This window comes from Oryx dammah, unplaced genomic scaffold (assembly GCF_014754425.2).
Source record: "Oryx dammah isolate SB20612 unplaced genomic scaffold, SCBI_Odam_1.1 HiC_scaffold_23, whole genome shotgun sequence".
Taxonomy (NCBI): domain Eukaryota; kingdom Metazoa; phylum Chordata; class Mammalia; order Artiodactyla; family Bovidae; genus Oryx; species Oryx dammah.
In genome coordinates this window covers 50,138,054-50,156,385 of record NW_024070207.1, presented here as the reverse complement: position 1 = coordinate 50,156,385, position 18,332 = coordinate 50,138,054, and positions in this window count along the sequence as shown.

The following is an 18,332-nucleotide window of genomic DNA, read 5'->3' as shown; positions in this document are numbered from 1 at the left end:
TAGGAAAAAATGTAAATGTCACAATAAAAAAGAATTTCTGTGGTTTCATATTCAATAACACCACCACCACCTTTAAAGACAGAAATTAAATTATATTTATCTCACCTGAAAAAATTAAAATGCCATTGAAATCTAAAGTACAGTGTGATTTCCAAGTGGGAGTTTTAAATTATTTTCTGACTCTCAGATAAGAATTTATCAAATGATTTAAACTGTATGTTTTAGAGTAGCCTTCATACTGAGGTGGGCTTTAAAACAGTGTTCAAGTAATTACAGAACTAAACTAGTGATCCAAGGAGTCTCTGAACCAAAAAATGATAACTTACATCTTATACTTATAAAAGTGGGACAGGATGATCTTTAAATACTATATTAATTGCTGATTTTATGCTTTTGCATTTCTGTGAATTATTTTTAGGAACCCACAATTTATTTTTGCCTTCAAAGTCACCTAAGACACCAGGATTCTTATTTTGTATTTGATCCTAGTGTGAAGAAAATCAGAAAGTGAAAAACTCTGTTAACTACAACAAAAAATAGTACTTTGAGGGCCATTTTCTCTCTAGGAGACTTACTATAGTTTATATCTTATATCCAACACAATGAGAACTGGGAATTGAATAGAAAGACTTTCTCATTTTATTCACTGGTAGTTGAATCAACTTCTAGCATTGTCTCATGTAATTCACACAAACAGACTTTTGTGTAGAAATACTGTGGTGGTTCATATATTCACACAGTAGACATATTAGCAGCATCTCTTCCATTCCTGTCTTGGCCATGAGAAGTTACTCCTTGCACTATACCATGCCCCAGATTGGAGATGGGCTTTTCTAGTAGCACAGTCAGTATTTTAGGTATTAGGTTGGCTGAAAAATTAATTCAGACTTTTCTGTGTGATGTTACAGAAAAACCAGAATGAACTTTCTGGCCAACCTGATATTTTACACATACCCTTTTGAGTGAAAAGCAGGTAAATAAAGTCAATCAACTATTTAGCAAATAATCACCAACACACTGAAGTTTGACTGAACTTGCCACACTTTTACTGGTTTTATGGACATTATGTAGACAAACAGACAATTTCAGGTAAAATAATACTAAATCTACACTAGTAAGACCCAGATTTACTGGCACTTCAGTCACAAAATCCTGAAATAACTCTTGAGTTTGCAAAGGGAAGGAGAAGGAAATTCAATACTGATTAGACTAAATCACAGTTCAAGGGGGGATTGTGATTATAGAAAGGCTTTTTGTACCGACATCTCTTACTTTATACCAGTAATCTACTCTTAAAAGTAATTTGCCCTGAAAACACTAACTAGGAATTAATTTTTCATCATTTAAAGGGGAAACAATATAATGTCTTTCATATTAAGCCCAAGCTCCTAACCAGCTTCCTTTAAAGTGATTAAAAATGGTAATATATAAATAACTTATGTGCTATGTGAAATGCTTAAAACATGACTTCCTGGTCACCAAAGTAAAATGGTTTTAAATGTTAATAACTGCTGCTACATGGCCTCTTTTTGTACAAAGAACTTTCATGACTCACATTCCCTTGGTTGACAATTGGTATGGTTTTAAAGATTTCAATATGTGACTAATACTCTACAAATTATGTCTAGAATGCAACTCAAAAGATGTTTAAAATATAGTACTGAGTTTTGGTGACATTAAGTTTTCCTATAAAAGCAGTGGCCAGAAAAACAAAACAAAACACTGAGTTGAGAAATAAATATAGTCCACGCATTTTGTGTATTAAAAATCAAGCAGTATTCTGTGGAAAAACCTTAACAGGAAGACATTCTGTGGGAGATGCCTACAGAATAAAAACTAGTTCTGCTTGCAATGAGTCATGTCTTGCTCTTTGCGACCCCATGGACTATAGCCTGACAAGCTCCTCTATCCATGGAATTGTCTAGGTAGGAATGTTAGAGTGGGTTGCCATTTCATACTCCAAAACTAGTCCTGTAGGTCTTTGTACACAAGAGAAAAGGGAAGCAAAAGAAGAAAACTCAGCTAATATAAAAATTAAATAGAAATTAATATGAGAGGCAAAAAATAAAACATGCTTAAAATTTGTGATCACACCCTCAGTGATCAGTGCAAAGAAAAAGACTAAAATAGTAGAATGGGAAAGACTAGAGATCTCTTCAAGAAAATCAGAGATACAAAGGGAACATTTCATGCAAAGATGGACACAATAAAGGACAGAAATGGTATGGACCTAACAGAAGCAGAAGATAGTAAGAAGAGGTGACAAGAATATATAGAAGAACTGTACAAAAGAGATATTCATGACCCAGATAATCACAATGGTGTGATCACTTACCTAGAGCCAGACATTCTTGAATAAGAGGTCAAATGGGCCTTAGGAAGCATAATTACGAACAAAGCTAGTGGAGGTGATGGAATTCCAGCTGAGCTATTTCAGATCCTGAAAGATGATGCTGTGAAAGTGCTGCACTCAATATGCCAGCAAATTTGGAAAACCCAGCAGTGGCCACAGGACAGGAAAAGGTCAGTTTTCATTCCAATCCCAAAGAAAGGCAATGCCAAAGAATGCCCAAACTATTGCACAATTGCACTCACCTCACACAGTAGTAAAGTAATGCTCAAAATTATCCAAGACAGGCTTCAAGGATGCATGAACTTCCTGATGTTCAAGCTGGTTTTAGGAAAGGCAGAGGAACCAGAGATCAAATTGCCAACATCTGCTGGATCATGGAATAAGCAAGAGAGTTCCAGGAAAACATCTCTTTCTGCTTTATTGACTATGCCAAAGCCTTTGACTGTGTGGATCACAACAAACTGTAGAAAATTCCTCAAGAGCTGGAATACCAGACCACCTGACCTGCCTCTTGAGAAATCTGTATGCAGGTCAGGAAACAATAGTTAGAACTGGACATGGAACAACAGACTGTTTCCAAGTAGGAAAAGGAGTATGTCAAGGCTATATATTGTAACCATGCTTATTTAATTTATATGCAGAGTACATCATGAGAAATGCTGGGCTGGATGAAGCACAAGCTGGAATCAAGATTGCCGGGAGAAATATCAGTGGCCTCAGATATGCAGTGCCACCACCCTTATGGCAGAAAGTGAAGAAGAACTAAAGAGCCTCTTGATGAAAGTGAAAGAAGAGAGTGAAAAATTTGGCTTAAAACTCATCTTTCAGAAAACTAAGATCATGGCATCTGGTCCCATCACTTCATGGGAAATAGTCGGGGAACGGTGGAAACAATGACTGACTACTTTTTTGGGGTTCCAAAATCACTGCAGATGGTGACTTCAGCTATGAAATTAAATATCTTGGAAAGTTATGACCAACCTAGATAGCATATTCAAAAGCACAGACATTACTTGGCCAACAAGGTCCATCTAGTTAAGGCTAATGGTTTCTCCAGTAGTCATGTTTGGATGTGAGAGTTGGACTATAAAGAAAGCTGAGCACTGAAGAATTGATGCTTTTGAACTGTGGTGTTGGAGAAGACTCTTGAGAGTCCCTTGGACTGCAAGGAGATCCAACCAGTGCATCCTAAAGATAAGTCCTGAGTGTTCATTGGAAGGACTGATGTTGAAGCTGAAACTCCAATCTTTTGGCCACCTGATGCGAAGAGCTGACTCATTTGAAAAGACCCTGATGCTGGGAAAGATTGAAGGCAGGAGGAGAAGGGGGCAACAGAGGTTGAGATGGTTGGATGGCATCATCGACTCAGTGGACATGAGTTTGAGTAAACTCCGGGAGTTGGTGATGGACAGAGAGGCCTGGCATACTGTGGTCCATGGGGTCATGAAGAGTCGGACACAACTGAGTGACTGAACTGAAAATTTGTGAAGAACAAAATGTAAGAAAATTTCTGACTTCCTCCTGTGCATGTGCACATGCATGCATACACACACACAGATATCCTCTTTAACTTCCTTGCCCTGTTACACTCTCGATGCACCTGCTATACACATGGCAAGCCTTGGATCAAGCCAGCTGTTTACCCTCCATATTTATTTTGCATTATAATGAATATAATGAAATAATGCATTTATAATGAGTAGTTGTTGGTTTTGTTTGGCTTAGATTCTGCTTCAGGTGACCCAGACAATAACAACAAAAATGTCTTATGCCAGTTTATCTCATATAAATTATTCAATAGGTAGTTATACTCCAAATCTAAACCCATGAATTCAAAGTCTTGATTCAAGTCAGCTATTTAAGTTCTAGCCATTACGTCCACATTGCACCTGCATGAAGAAGGTTGGGCAAATAAGGTTGTGCTTTCTCCATTTGAGGACATGTCTATAAAATTTCTCATTACATTTTTTTTTTTTACTGAGAATAAAATTCATTTTATTGGCTTTTTTTTTTTTTTTTACTTTACAATACTGTATTGGTTTTGCCATACATCAACATGAATCCACCACAGGTGTACATGAGTTCCCAATCCTGAACCCCCCTCCCACCTCCCTCCCCATACCATCTCTCTCATTATATTTTTATGTACATTCAGTTATCAAAAAGTCATGTGTTCACATTTAGGTTGAAAATAGTCTAAAATGTAGTACTTATTCTGGATAGCTACATAGAAAAAGAAAAAATCAAGGTTTCTACCAGTAAATGAAGTGAAGAGGCACATTTAGGGACAACTAGGATTTTCTCTAATATCACTTTAAGTTCACTATCTTAGAATTTAGCAAACGATAGTCCACAGTCAAATTCAACCTGGGTTTAAAGTTTTATTCCCACAGCCATACCTATTGTTCCTATATCATACATGACTGTTTGTGCTACAATGGCAGAGTTGAATAGCTGTGGCAGAGACTATAATGGGCCTGTGAAGGGTAAAGTATTTACTGCCTGGCCTTTAAAGCCAAAAATATTCTGACTCCTTATGACGAAAAGTCAGCTTTTTCAGTCCCTGCTACTTCTCTTTCATCTCTACATCTTTTATGTGGAATTTTCACAATTCTTAAACAATGATGTTCCCAAGGCATTGGCCTTTGTTTTAATCTTGCTCTATATAATCTACTAGGGCAATCTCATTTGCCAAACAAGGAAAATGCCTTTGCTTGGAGCTGATGGTATTGTTCTGGTGGGAGGCAAGCAAAGTAGAAACACATCACTTCCTATTTTAATCTGGCATTCTATATTAAGCAAAGTGTACTGAAAGAAAAAACCTTAAAGATGGTTAAAAAGATTGTAAGATGGTACAGAGCTCTTCTTAAGGCATCTCTTGGCCTACTCAAATCATATCTCAAGGGATTGAAAGAATATATACATGAGTTTGCCTAATTATTATAGGTGATATTTGAATAATCAAGGAGAATGAGATTTTGAAATGCTTGAGACTTATGATATTCTAATTTTCCAGAAGAGACTTATGATATTCTAATTTCCCAGAAGAAAAATGTGCTTTCTACCAAGGTTATCCAAGCAATATTTACACTATTTCCATAAGGATTCTGGAATGATGTATTAAAGATATGGCATGTGAGCATCAAAATGTTAAAAGTGAATAAAAGGTCTAAATATGAGCATTAGATTTAATATTTTACTCTGACATTAAGCACTGTCTATATAATATCTAATACTGCCAATAAAGTCAAAATTAATAAAAATTAATAATTAAGATACATGAAAGTATATTTTCCTTTTCAGTAGGCTTTTGGAATATACCTATTATGGTATCAGTTTAAGGTAAGTTTTTTGATTGGGTTGGACAAAGACTTTATTCAGGTTTTTCCGTAAGCTGATATGAAAAAAATTGAACAAAGTTTTTGGCCAACCCAACAGTACTGACAACTGAAAATCCTTTTTGATATGAAGTTTTTTACCTATTTTATAGTATCAAGCAGCACTTATTTTCATTTGTGAAAACTGAGGAAATAAGTTTTGTAGGAATGTTATAATCCAAACATGCAAAGTCACATGAGTAAATAAAATATGCTTATAATAAAAAAAATGAGGGTATGTCAAGGTGGCTCAGATGGTAAAGAATTTGACTGTAATGCAGGAGATATGTGTTAAATCCCTGGGTTGGGAAGATCCCCTAAAGAAGGGAATGGCTAGTCACTCCAGTATTCTTACCTGGAGAATTCCATGGACAGAAAAGCCTGATAAGCTATAGTCCATGGAGTCAAAAAGAGTAGGACATAGTTGAGCAACTAACACTTTCACTACCCTTCCATTTTCATGTAAAAATAAAGCACTTTTTGTGGATCATTTCTAATTGATTATCTCCTGTCGTTTAGTTGAGCTTGGATTTGATGCATGAATTATCAAAATATAAGTCCTAGCAACTGTATTTAGTTCTGCAGTTTTGGCAGCTCACAGTGGCATAGCACATTATCACTAGCATTTGTATTGAGGGCAACTAGAATTGATGTGGAGAAGGCAGTGGCACCCTACTCCAGTACTCTTGCCTGGAAAATCCCATGGACAGAGGAGCCTGGTAAGCTGCAGTCCATGAGGTCGCTAAGAGTCAGACACGACTGAACGACTTCACTTTGACTTTTAACTTTCCTGCATTGGAGAAGGAAATGGCAACCCACTCCAGTATTCTTGTCTGGAGAATCCCAGGGATGGGGGAGCCTGGTGGGCTGCTGTCTATGGGGTCGCACAGAGTCAGACATGACCGAAGCGACTTAGAAGCAGTAGCAGAATTGATGTATCAAACGTGTCAAAAATAGTGCACCTAGAATTTTATGGCAATGACCATCATCAAAAAAATTTTTTAGTCAGAACAGAGTTTTTTCATTGATGATCCAGATTTCTTCAATTTTATTGATGTGGTTACAACTCCAGTTAAAAATACTACACTTTGAGAGAACATAACTCATGAACAAACTGAGAATTAAATGAATAACTTCAGATATTTGGTCCCATTTATTTTGTGTAATTGCAGAATGGCAACTTGGCTTTACTGGTCTTTAGGTAGTAATATCTTTTAAATCAAAAACATGGTGATACCCACTGAAATAAAGGCACCTAAGGAGTCCACACTGAAGCTAAGCATGTGATTGATGTGTTTACTGCTACTGAAGTATAGGTGTTAGACATAGTAAGAACCATTTATATCATTTCCTATGGGCCAGGAACTGCCTCAGGCTTTATATGCAGAATCCCCTTAATTCCTCAAAGTCTATAATATAGGTTTTACTGGAACTATACTTTTTCTCATTTTACAGATGAGAAAATACAGAGACTCACTGCTCTCACAGGTAGTGATAGAACTTAGATTCAACCCATATACATCTGATCTCAAGACTAATACTCATAATATGCTATGAAATAACACAATACTTACCAGAAAAACAAAGTGCTGAATTCCAAAGATAACATTACAAATAGAAATGTATGTTATTTCAATGATGAGTTTTGTTGAAAGACAAACAGGGGTGTCTTTTTTAAACTTCTGAAAATGTCCAGTTCCCTATATGTTGTGACCTTGCCTATTCTTATAGTTGTGTCTCCTGCCACTTTCCCATCCATATTATTTCTTCAAGCATTTCAGAGATTGTATTTCCTCCAAAACATGATGTTCATTCCTATCTCCATATCTTTCCACAGGGTATCCCTTTTGTCTAGGATATTCTTTCCAAGATTTCTCAAGATGGTAAATTCCTAACCATCTATTAGAATGCAGTCAAACTGCCTCATCCTCCAGCAACTAGCAGAGTTTAGAGGGTTACAAATGGGTGTGACCTCTTTCCTGCCCATCTTAGATATTTGGTACCTTCAAGTATCTTTGTTTATAAAATCCTTCCTCTGCTAGCACACTATACTACATCTTTCCTTGCTTACCCAGAACCTCACTTGCCACATTTTTTTCTTCACTGTCCACACCTATGTTTCTTCTTCACTGGAGCATTCCCATAAGCATGAGAAAGTTCAATTATTTCTTCTACAATTACTTAAAAAGAAAGTTCTTTTGACCTAACTTCACTCACCAGTCATTGCTTTCTCTGCCCCCTTTTATGGCAAACTCATGAAAAGTTGTCTATACTTGGTATTCTATTCTTGCCTGCTAAGATACCTGAATCCCTTGCTTGGTCCACTCCAAGACCATCAGTCATTGCATTTCTCCAAGGTTCCAGAGTATTCTCAACACAGAGCCTTTGCACTTGTTCCTTCTAACTAGAGTGCTCTCCCCCAGGCATAAGCCTCCTCACTCCCTTTTGGACTCTGCTCAAATTTCACCTTCCTAGTGAGGGATGGACTCAGTGCAATTAAAAAACAGCATCCAGCCCCAAGCATTCTATAACTTCCCTTTACCTGCTTAAATTTTTTCTCTAGTAATTGACATCTTATTAACTGTGTTAACTTTTAATTTGGTCATATGCCACCACTAGAATTCAAGTTATTTGAAAAGGGGCACTTGTTTTATCTACTTCTCTATCTCCAGTGGCTAAAGTCATCCACGGCACACAGTATATCCTCAAAACTTGAACTAAATATTTTATTGACTAATTGAATAATGGCTTTTTAATGTTTATCAAATGCAAATTAAATTTTATATAATTTTATTCCATGATGTGTAAGTTATTCATCCCTTTTCCCATAGTTTTCTCATAAGTAATAAAATTTTGTATTGAATAGACAGAAAAGGAAATGTAAGTCTTGAAATAGTGAGCCTTTGTTTGATTGTCATCTTCAACACGAAACTTTTCTCCCTCTTAATCCAAATGTAAAAGAAATTAATAACATTTATGAAGCACTTACTATGATTAAGGTATTGAATCAGTTTGCCTGCATGATATCAAGACATAAAACTACTCTACTATAAGTCCTATTTTACAAATGAAAAAGGCGAGGTTCAAGGTGGATGCAATAACTTCCCCAAGGTTACAAAGATGAGAAATGCTGAGCTAGAACTTGAACACAAGTTCTCCTGGAATCTAGAGACTGAACTCACAACCATCAAGACAAGTGGTTGATTAGCAACTCATACTACACCACTATATTCTAAATAATCAGATGATATCAATATGATTTATAAATATAGGGGTATAAGTGGAACCTACTTGTATTATAAAATAATGTTATGATTAAAAAAACTTGATAAGATTTCTTTCAAAAATATGAAATCTTTGATTTGGAGGAGTTAAAGGTATCTTATTACCATTTAATTTTTAAATAGTGACATATCACATTTTCATAGCACTTTAGAGCTTAAGTTATTCTTGATACTTATTTTCCTCTCAAAAATCTTGTGATATAAATAGCCCCATTTTTCAGCTGGGAAAACGATGGCTTGATGAGTCAGTATCAGCCAACTACAAATCCATTGATTTTTATTTACTTCAAACTCAAACATTACAAATCCAGAGTAAGGTAGGAGAATCATTCAATATAATGCTGGAACTTCTAGGCTGGGTATAGGGTGAGGCTGGGTATAGAGTGACAGGTTATCTCAAGCATATATAGTGATAACCCATCAACAGTAAATTAATTTTTAATTTGCCTTGATTCAATAGCTTTAACACTATTATTTATTAGGAGTGTTTGGCAAAAAATGGAATAGATACAAAAAAGTTAACATAGTGTGGAAGAATTTAACATCTCTTGTATGCAATAGCAGATATGGAAAGCAAAGTTGGCAATGGCCACACTCACAGATTTCATTCTGGGCTTCCCTGGTGGCTCAGAGGGTAAGGGATCTGCCTACAATGCAGGACACCAGGCTTTGATCCCTGGGTTGGGCAGATCCACTAGAGTAGGGAATGGCAACCCAGTCCAGTATTCTTGCCTGTAAAATCCCATGGACTGTGGAGCCTGGTGGACTACACTCCATGGGGTAGCAAAGAGTCAGACATAAGTAGTAACTAAAAATGAAGAAATTAGACATTTTCACTTCCTAATCTTTTATCTAAGGGCTTCCCTGGTGGCTCAGATAGTAAAGAATCTGTCTGCAATGTGGGAGACCTGGGTTCAGTTCCTAGGTTGGGAAAATCCCCTGGAGAAGGGAATGACTACCTCTCCAGTATTCTGGCCTGGAGAATTTCATGGACAGAGGAGCTCTCAGGCTACAGTCCATGGGGTCACAAAGGGTCAGACAACACTGAGCAACTTTCACTAAAGATAAAGAATTTCTTCGTGATTTACATATAATCAAGGATAATATTTCATTGAGAAATATATATCTAAATCACATGTACCTATAGCTTGAGTTCCATCTCAAGAACGCTCTTGGAAGTTAGATTAAAATCTCCTTTGGCCCTTGCCTAAATTGCCAGCAATACAGAACTTTTAAAATCCTGGCTTTTTCTATGAAGTTTACTTTTGTGTTACATTTTGAGCTATCCGAAAGCATTCTTCACAGATTACTATTAACCAGTTATGGTCAGAAGCACACTCTGTCAGCAGCTATACCTTGTATTCTGTTGAAGTGCTATACAAATTCCTGAGAACGCTGGGCATAATTTCTAACCTTATTTTATTACTTTTTAATATAAATTTATTTATTTTAATTGGAGGCCAATTACTTTACAATACTGTATTGGTTTTGCCATACATCAACATGAATCTGCCACGGGTGTACACTTGTTCCCCATCCTGAAACCCCCTTCCACCTCCCCCCCATACCATCCCTCTGGGTCATCCCAGTGCACCAGCCCCAAGCATCATGTATCATGCATTGAACCTGGACTGGCAATTCGTTTCACATATGATATTACACAGGTTTCAATGCCATTCTCCCAAATCATCCCACCCTCGCCCTCTTCCACAGAGTCCAAAAGACTGTTCTATACATCTGTGTCTCTTTTGCTGTCTTGCATACAGGGTTATCATTACCATCTTTCTAAATTCCATATATATGCATCTAACCTTATTTTAGTGGGATCATATACAATAATAAAAAGGTCACCCAGATCATTTGAGTAGATAGTGTACAAATGACAGTGTCGTTGACATTGTGTGGTACTATAGATATATCTAAATCTTGTATACTTCAATTTTTAAAACAGAGCAATTTGGATAGAAGAAACAAAGGTAATTCCAAAACTTGGAAACAACTGAGGTAGCTGATCAAAAGCTTGAGTGAACACTTCAAGAGGTGATAGTGATTTGAGTTCCTTCAATACTTAGCACTAGCTGAAAAGCATGTATGATAACAATTTGAACTGCCATTCATTCATACATCAACTCACTTACTCATTCATGTATTTCATGAACATTACCCACACACAAGGTACTTTGACCTGTGGCCAAATAATATGCTATAAATAAAATGTACTTTAAAACATAAAATTAATAAATCAAACATTGAAGTATATCTCCTACATGATTACTTAAATATTAATACACAAAGTAAACAAGGCTATGCCATTCCATTCCATGAGAGAAGAGGTGAAAAGGAAAGCTGTGAAGACAGCCAACCAGTTATTGTGGAAAAGATATTGCACAAGGATATGCCAAGTGAAATTAGTCCAACTCTTAGTTCAAATGCTAACCCATTGCCTTCTCCTGAAAAGACATCACAGATGTCTGACCATCTATCAGTGTTCTTATGAAGAACAAAAATGTAAAAAATGTAAAATGAAAGCATTATATAAACCATGTCACTATATAAATCTCTTTATTAATGTGATGCCATGATAGTACAGTAAAAAAGAGTATATGTTAGTATTTTGATATCAGAAGCAAGAATATTAAAAAGGGATATTGAAACAAGATCCATTAAAGTGGGATCAAGAAAGAAGACATATCCATTGACAATATCTTGGGTGCTGTGGAGTCAGGGTTATGGATCATGGTTTTCTACTGGGTTCAGATCTCTATATTATTATATAGATGATAATACATATTATTTTGTGATGTTTAGTGAATAAACATGCAAGTAATATAAAAAGGTAGTACAAAAACTAAGTCCAATTTGTTTAATTAATGATAAGGTAACAAGATTCAACAATGATTTATGTCAACAGCTCAGTTTTGATTTCAGGAGGCACCAAAATGTCATGGTTAAGTACAAAGTCAAGCCAGAGTGCCTGGGTTCAAATCTCACAGTCACTACTGAATTTCTCTGCCTTGATTTTCTTACCCTTATGTAACAGGTTAAAATAGCCCCTATCCTACTGGGTTAATACAAAGATGAAATGAGTTAGGGTTTGCAAATTGCTTAGAATAGTGCCATGCATGCATGCTAAGTGACTTCAGTCATCTCTGACTCTGTGACCCTATGGACTGTAGCCTGCCAGGCTCCTCTGTCCATGGAATTTTCCAGGCAAGAATACTGAAGTGGGTTGCCATGCCCTCCTCCAAGGGAACTTCCTGACTCAAAGATCAAAACTGTGTTCTTATTGGCAGGTGGGTTCTTTACCACTAGTACCACCTGGGAAACCATAGAACAGTGCCAAATAATACCAAATATTATGGAAATTTTTGTTATTATAACTCTACTATTTTCCAAAATCCTAAATTTGACCTACATCTGTGATGATAGATGACATGCTTATTTAATTTAAATGAAGAGTACATCACGCAAAATGCTGGGCTAGATGAATCACAAGCTGGAATCAAGTTTGCTGGGAGAAATATCAACAACCTCAAATATGCAGATGATACCACTCTAATGGCAGAAAGTAAAGAGAAACTAAAGAGCCTCTTGATGATGGTGAAAGAGGAGAGTGAAAAAGTTGACTTGAAACTCAACATTCAAAAAATCTCCCACTTTCAATCTTTCTCAGCATCAGGGTCTTTTCCAATGAGTCAGTTCTTCACATCAGGTGGCCAAAGTATTGGAGTTTCAGTTTTAGCATCAGTCCTTCCAACGAATATTCAGGACTGATTTCCTTTAGGATGGACTGGTTGGATCTCCTTGAATTTCAGGAGACTCTCAAGAGTCTTCTCCAACACCACAGTTCAAAAGCATCAATTTATCTGTACTCAGCTTTCTTTATAGTCCAACTCTCACATCCATACATGACTATTGGAAAAACCATAGCTTTGACTAGATGGCCTCTAAGATCATGGCATCTGGTCCCATCACTTCATGGCAAATAATAAAGGGGGAAAGGTGGAAGCGGTGGTAGATTTTATTTTCTTTGGCTCCAAAATCACTGCAGTAGATGGTGACTGCAGCCATGAAATTAAAGGATCCTTGCTCCTAGGAAGGAAAGCTATGAGAAATCTAGACTGCATATTAAAAAGCATAGACATCACTTGTCCAAGAAAGGACCATATATAGTTAAAACTATGGTTTTTCAAGTAGTCATGTATGCATATGAGAATTGGAACATAAAGAAGGTTGAGTGCCAAAGAACTGATGTTTTCAATTTTTGGTGCTGGAAAAGGCACTTGAGAATCCCTTTGAATGCAAGGAGCTCAAACCAGTCAATCCTAAAGGAAATCAACCCTGAATATTTGTTGGAAGGACTGATGATCCAACAAATTTGGTGACCTGATGCAAAGAGCTGACTCATTGGAAAAGACCCTGACGCTGGGAAAGATTCAAGGCAAAAGGAGAAGGGGGCAGCAGGGGATGAAATGGGTTACATAGCATCACTGACTCAATGGACAAGAATTTAAGCAAGGCTGGGAGATGCGGAGGACAGAGGAGCCTGGAATGCTACTATCTTTGGGGCCACAGAGAGTCAGAAAGGATTTAATGACCAAACAACAACAACAATTTATTATTATTGAAAAGAAAATATTTCACTGCCAAGAATAAAAATTAAAAATTACTTAGAGTTACTGTATTAGTTGAGATGTGCAGAGAACCACTGGTACCAACCAGCTGTTAAAACAAACAAACAAACAAACAGCACTTCCATATTTCAAGAATATTAATTCAGGTCCTGATAATCCCAGAAAAAAAAATTACACAAAATAGGCATGGGGAACTCATACATAATACAAGACAACAGGTAAGAAGATAGGAAGAGATTCCCAGTTATATTCCATAAAATACACATTCCATTGACTGAGGACATCAGAACTGATTTCTAAAGAGGCATACAAGGGTCTTCTTCCTCTTCACCTCCATCATGACCATTAATATTTCTCCCCTTTTTGTTCTTGAAATGCAGTGGAATAAGCAGCAGAACATATAGGATATGTCTCACAGTATTCTCAAGCTTCTCCTGCAAACATATCGACAGGATAAATCCTGGGAAAAGGGCCATCTGTACTGTAGTTTGTCTTTCATGATTTTCTTCAGGGGAAAAATTATAGACTCTAAATATTCAGACATTACTATTCCTGTGTAGAATTAGATAGCTGGGCCCCCAAAGTTAATATACCTTTGTAGAATCAGATAACCAGGCAATAGAGGGAAATAAGCTACCTCCCCCTCAATCTAGCAGTACCAGGCCACTAAATAATGGTAAACAGCTAAGTATCTCAAGAAAAACATCAATGTAATAGCAAAGAGAAAGAATGCTAGGAGCACTCAAGTGGAACCTGAGGGTAATCAAAGAGAGATAATCTGTATTGTTTAATGGAAAACTATAGATGTGAATAAAACTGATTATTTCAAAACTAATGAAAGAGAAACGACAAATAATGAACCTTTCAAAAAAAATTCATAGCCAAGGGATAAAGGAAACAAACCTATGCTTGAGAAAAACTTCATCTAATAAGGACATTTTAGTGACCATCTGCTTTGTATAATCACTTTAAATCAAGAAAAAAGCAACTTAGATAAGCAAGTGAAAAAATGAAATAAAATGTGTAAGAGACTAATGGGAAAAAAAGTCACTTCAAGGTACAGAATATTAAAGAAAAATGGGTATCAGAAGAGTTCAACCAAGCCAAATAACAATGCTGGAATAAAAATTTGCATCCAAAACCAGAAACAAAAGTGACTCTATAGATTGTTAGATCGATGATGCAACATTCAAATCCTAGAAAATAACATTATTAATAAAGTACTTTGATTCAAAAAAATGTTGATAGGAGTTTAAAGTAGTATAGCATTTTGGAAGGCTATACCCATTCAGGTCTTCTGCTCTTTTTTGTGATGTTTGTTTTCTAATATTGAGTTGTATGAGTTGTTTATGTATTTTGCATATTAATCCCTTGTTGGTCATATCATTTACAAATGAAAGATTACACATCATGCCCAAGATTCCAAAAAATTATATGATGGTAGATGCCAAACCAGAACCTTCCCTGGTGGCTCAGAGGTTAAAGAGTCTGCCTGGAATGCAGGAGACCTGGGTTCGATTCCTGAGTCGGGAAGATCCCCGGAGAAGGAAATGCCAAACCCATTCCAGTACTCTTGCCTGGAGAATCCCATGGAGGGAAGAGCCTGGTTAGGCTACAGTCCACGGGGTCGCAGAGAGTCAGACACGACTGAGCGACTTCACTTCATTTCAGTGTTTTATCCTATAGCAGTGTGGTACATTCTAAAATGCTTTGCATCTAGACAGAAATAAGTCTAAATTCCAAGATTCTCTTTTATAGCTGTATGGCTGTGGCCATATGAAATAAATTGCAGTTAACTCATTTTAAAACAGGAAAGAAATAATTACTTCAGAGTATTATGGTGAAGATAACATATGAAGTACCACCCACAGTTGTTATAATCTTGTTAAGTACTCAAATATTTATTGTTTTAAGTCAACAACTGTTCAGTTAACACTTACTATGATCCAGGCACAATGGCTAGATGTTGAGGCTTTAATGCTTTGCAAGACACATGTAGATTCTATCCATACAAAACTGAAAACCCAGTGAGAGAGATAATAAAAACAATTACTGTGAAGACAACAGATGGATTGCAGTGGTAGAGAATAATGACAGTGGGAGATGGGTAGTGATAAAGGAGTAACTGAAGTAGTTAATGATGGTACACCAGCATGAGCAGATTGACCAGTCTAGATTTGAACCATTACAGCTTGAACTAGTATATTGACACTGAGGAGAGAGATGACAGAAGGTGAGGTTGGGAAATAGAGTAAATATGATTTCTTGATAAGACAATAAGAGAGACTGAAAATAGTGGATGAGTCAGATTTCTGGCTTTATTAACTGGGTAGATTTCTGAGATCCCTATTAAAAAGTCCAAGTGGAGACCTCTGAGAAGCCTTTTGGATTTCAATCTGTAACTCAGTAAAGAGATAAAGCACAAGATATAACTTTAGGTATTTATTAGTATATAGACGGTAGCTGAAGCAACGGAGATACACAGATCACTTAAGGATAGAAAGCCCAAAGTATGAAGAGGGATCAAGGTGTAGCCCTGGAGCATTTCAATAGTGAGTTAAAAAAAAAAAAAAAACAGTGCAAGATAGATAAACGTTTTATGAAATTGAAAAATCTTGAGTATGACATCACTTTAGTCAAGAGAAGATCATTTCTAGAGGAATTGGTTCATTGTGTTTAATAATCCATGAATATTTTTTAATCATAGTGAAAACAATGTTTGAAATTCATGTTTCTTTTCTTTTTGTCAGTGCAGATGGCTACCTCCCTTTCTTATGGGTTCCATTTGTCTATCTGGCCATTAATTAAAGAAACAAAAACCCACCAATGAATTCAAAATTAATTATATGGGGGAAAGTTTCTATTCCTCCATAAAAAGATCTTCTTTCACTGCATTCTTTTTTATTGTGGTAAAAACACAAATTTACACTTTTAAAAACTTCTACTTGTACATTAAATTGTTAAATATGCTCATTATTGTACAATAGATCAAGAATTTTCATCTTGCAAGATGGATACTCTATATCCATTGAACAATTCCCTATATCCCCCTCTACCTAGTCCCTGGCAACCACCATCCTAATTTGTTTCCATAATTTTACTACTTTAGATGCCTCCTAGGTGGGGATTCATACAGTACTTGTCCCTTTGTGATTGTCCTTTTATTCCACTTAGCATAATGTTCTAAAGGTTCATCCATATTGTCACATGTGACAAGATTTAAGACTAACATCCCAGTGTTTGTATATACTACATTTTCTTTATCCATTTATCCATTAATGTCTGGTGTGTCCGAGGTCATCTCATTGTGATTTTGATTTTATTTCCCTGATGCTTAATAATGTTGAGCATATTTTTATGTGCTTGTTATCCATTTGCATATCTTCTTTGGACATATGTCTATTCAATCCCTTTGCCATACTTTTAATTGGGTTATTTGATTTCTTAGAGTTGTAGGGGTTCTTTATAGATTCTGAATATTAGTCTCTTATCAGACATGGTTTGCAAACATTTTTTCCCATTTCATAGGCTACCTTTTCACTCTATTTTTTTTCCCCTTATGCTCAGCAGTTTATAAGGCTGATGTGCTCCTAGTTAATTCATTTTGCTTTTGCTACCTGTGCTATTGAGGTCATGTTGAAGTTTCACTACACAATTTTTAATCTATTAACATTTCACTAAGCTTTTGTTTTTACTAGTTTGAAAATGAGGACATGTACACCCATGGTGGATTCATGTCAATGTATGGCAAAACCAATACAGAATTGTAAAGTAAAATAAAAAATAAATTAAAAAAAAATGTTAAACTGACATGTCCAGTGTACTTTTCATCTCTATTGAAAAATCGCAATAAGATTTTAGATTTTATGTGCAGTACAGGGTTTCAGAAATCCTTGGCCATAAACCCAGGCTTGTCTGGCCTACTCTAACACAACTATGGCCTGCTTACATAATGGCCACTCTGTGGTGACATCAATAACATGTGTCCTACAATTCAGTGACTTGAGCAATCAACAGTATTTTACTGAGATCAAGGGATCAAGGACTGATTAAATTTAAAGTATGAAAAATTAGGAAAAAAATGAATTAATATCACTTACAGATAGTTTATTCTTTGAATGCGCTGAAAGACAAGTCCTAAGTCTACTACAACAAAAGTGTTCATCAAGGTCACTGTCCTAACCAATACACAGAAATCATTAGTCTTTCAATTGATAAATGATAGCTTAAAAATTAAATAAACCTCTAATTTCTAAAGAAACAAATGTGAAACATACAGAAGTAAACTCAATATGAAATGCATAAACTGTACTGAAGAAAGCTATAAAACTTAATTAAGACAGAAGAGAAGACATGAATAAATAGAGAAACATATTTTGCTTTTGGATTGGGAGATACAACATAGTAATAGTGCCAATTATTCCAAATTAAACTATAAATTTTATGCAATAGCACTTGAAATTTAAACAATTTGGGAACTTGAAAAAATGAGAGTAAAATTTATGTGGAAATAAACATTAGAGCTTACCCAGCAAAATTTTGAGAAAGGAGACTGACTGGGCCCATCAACTCTACTAGATATTAAAATTTATTACAAAGCTGCAATAATTAAGGCAGTATGTTAATGGCTCAAGAATAGACTTGACAGATTGTTCTAACTGCAAAGAGTACAGAAATAGGTTTT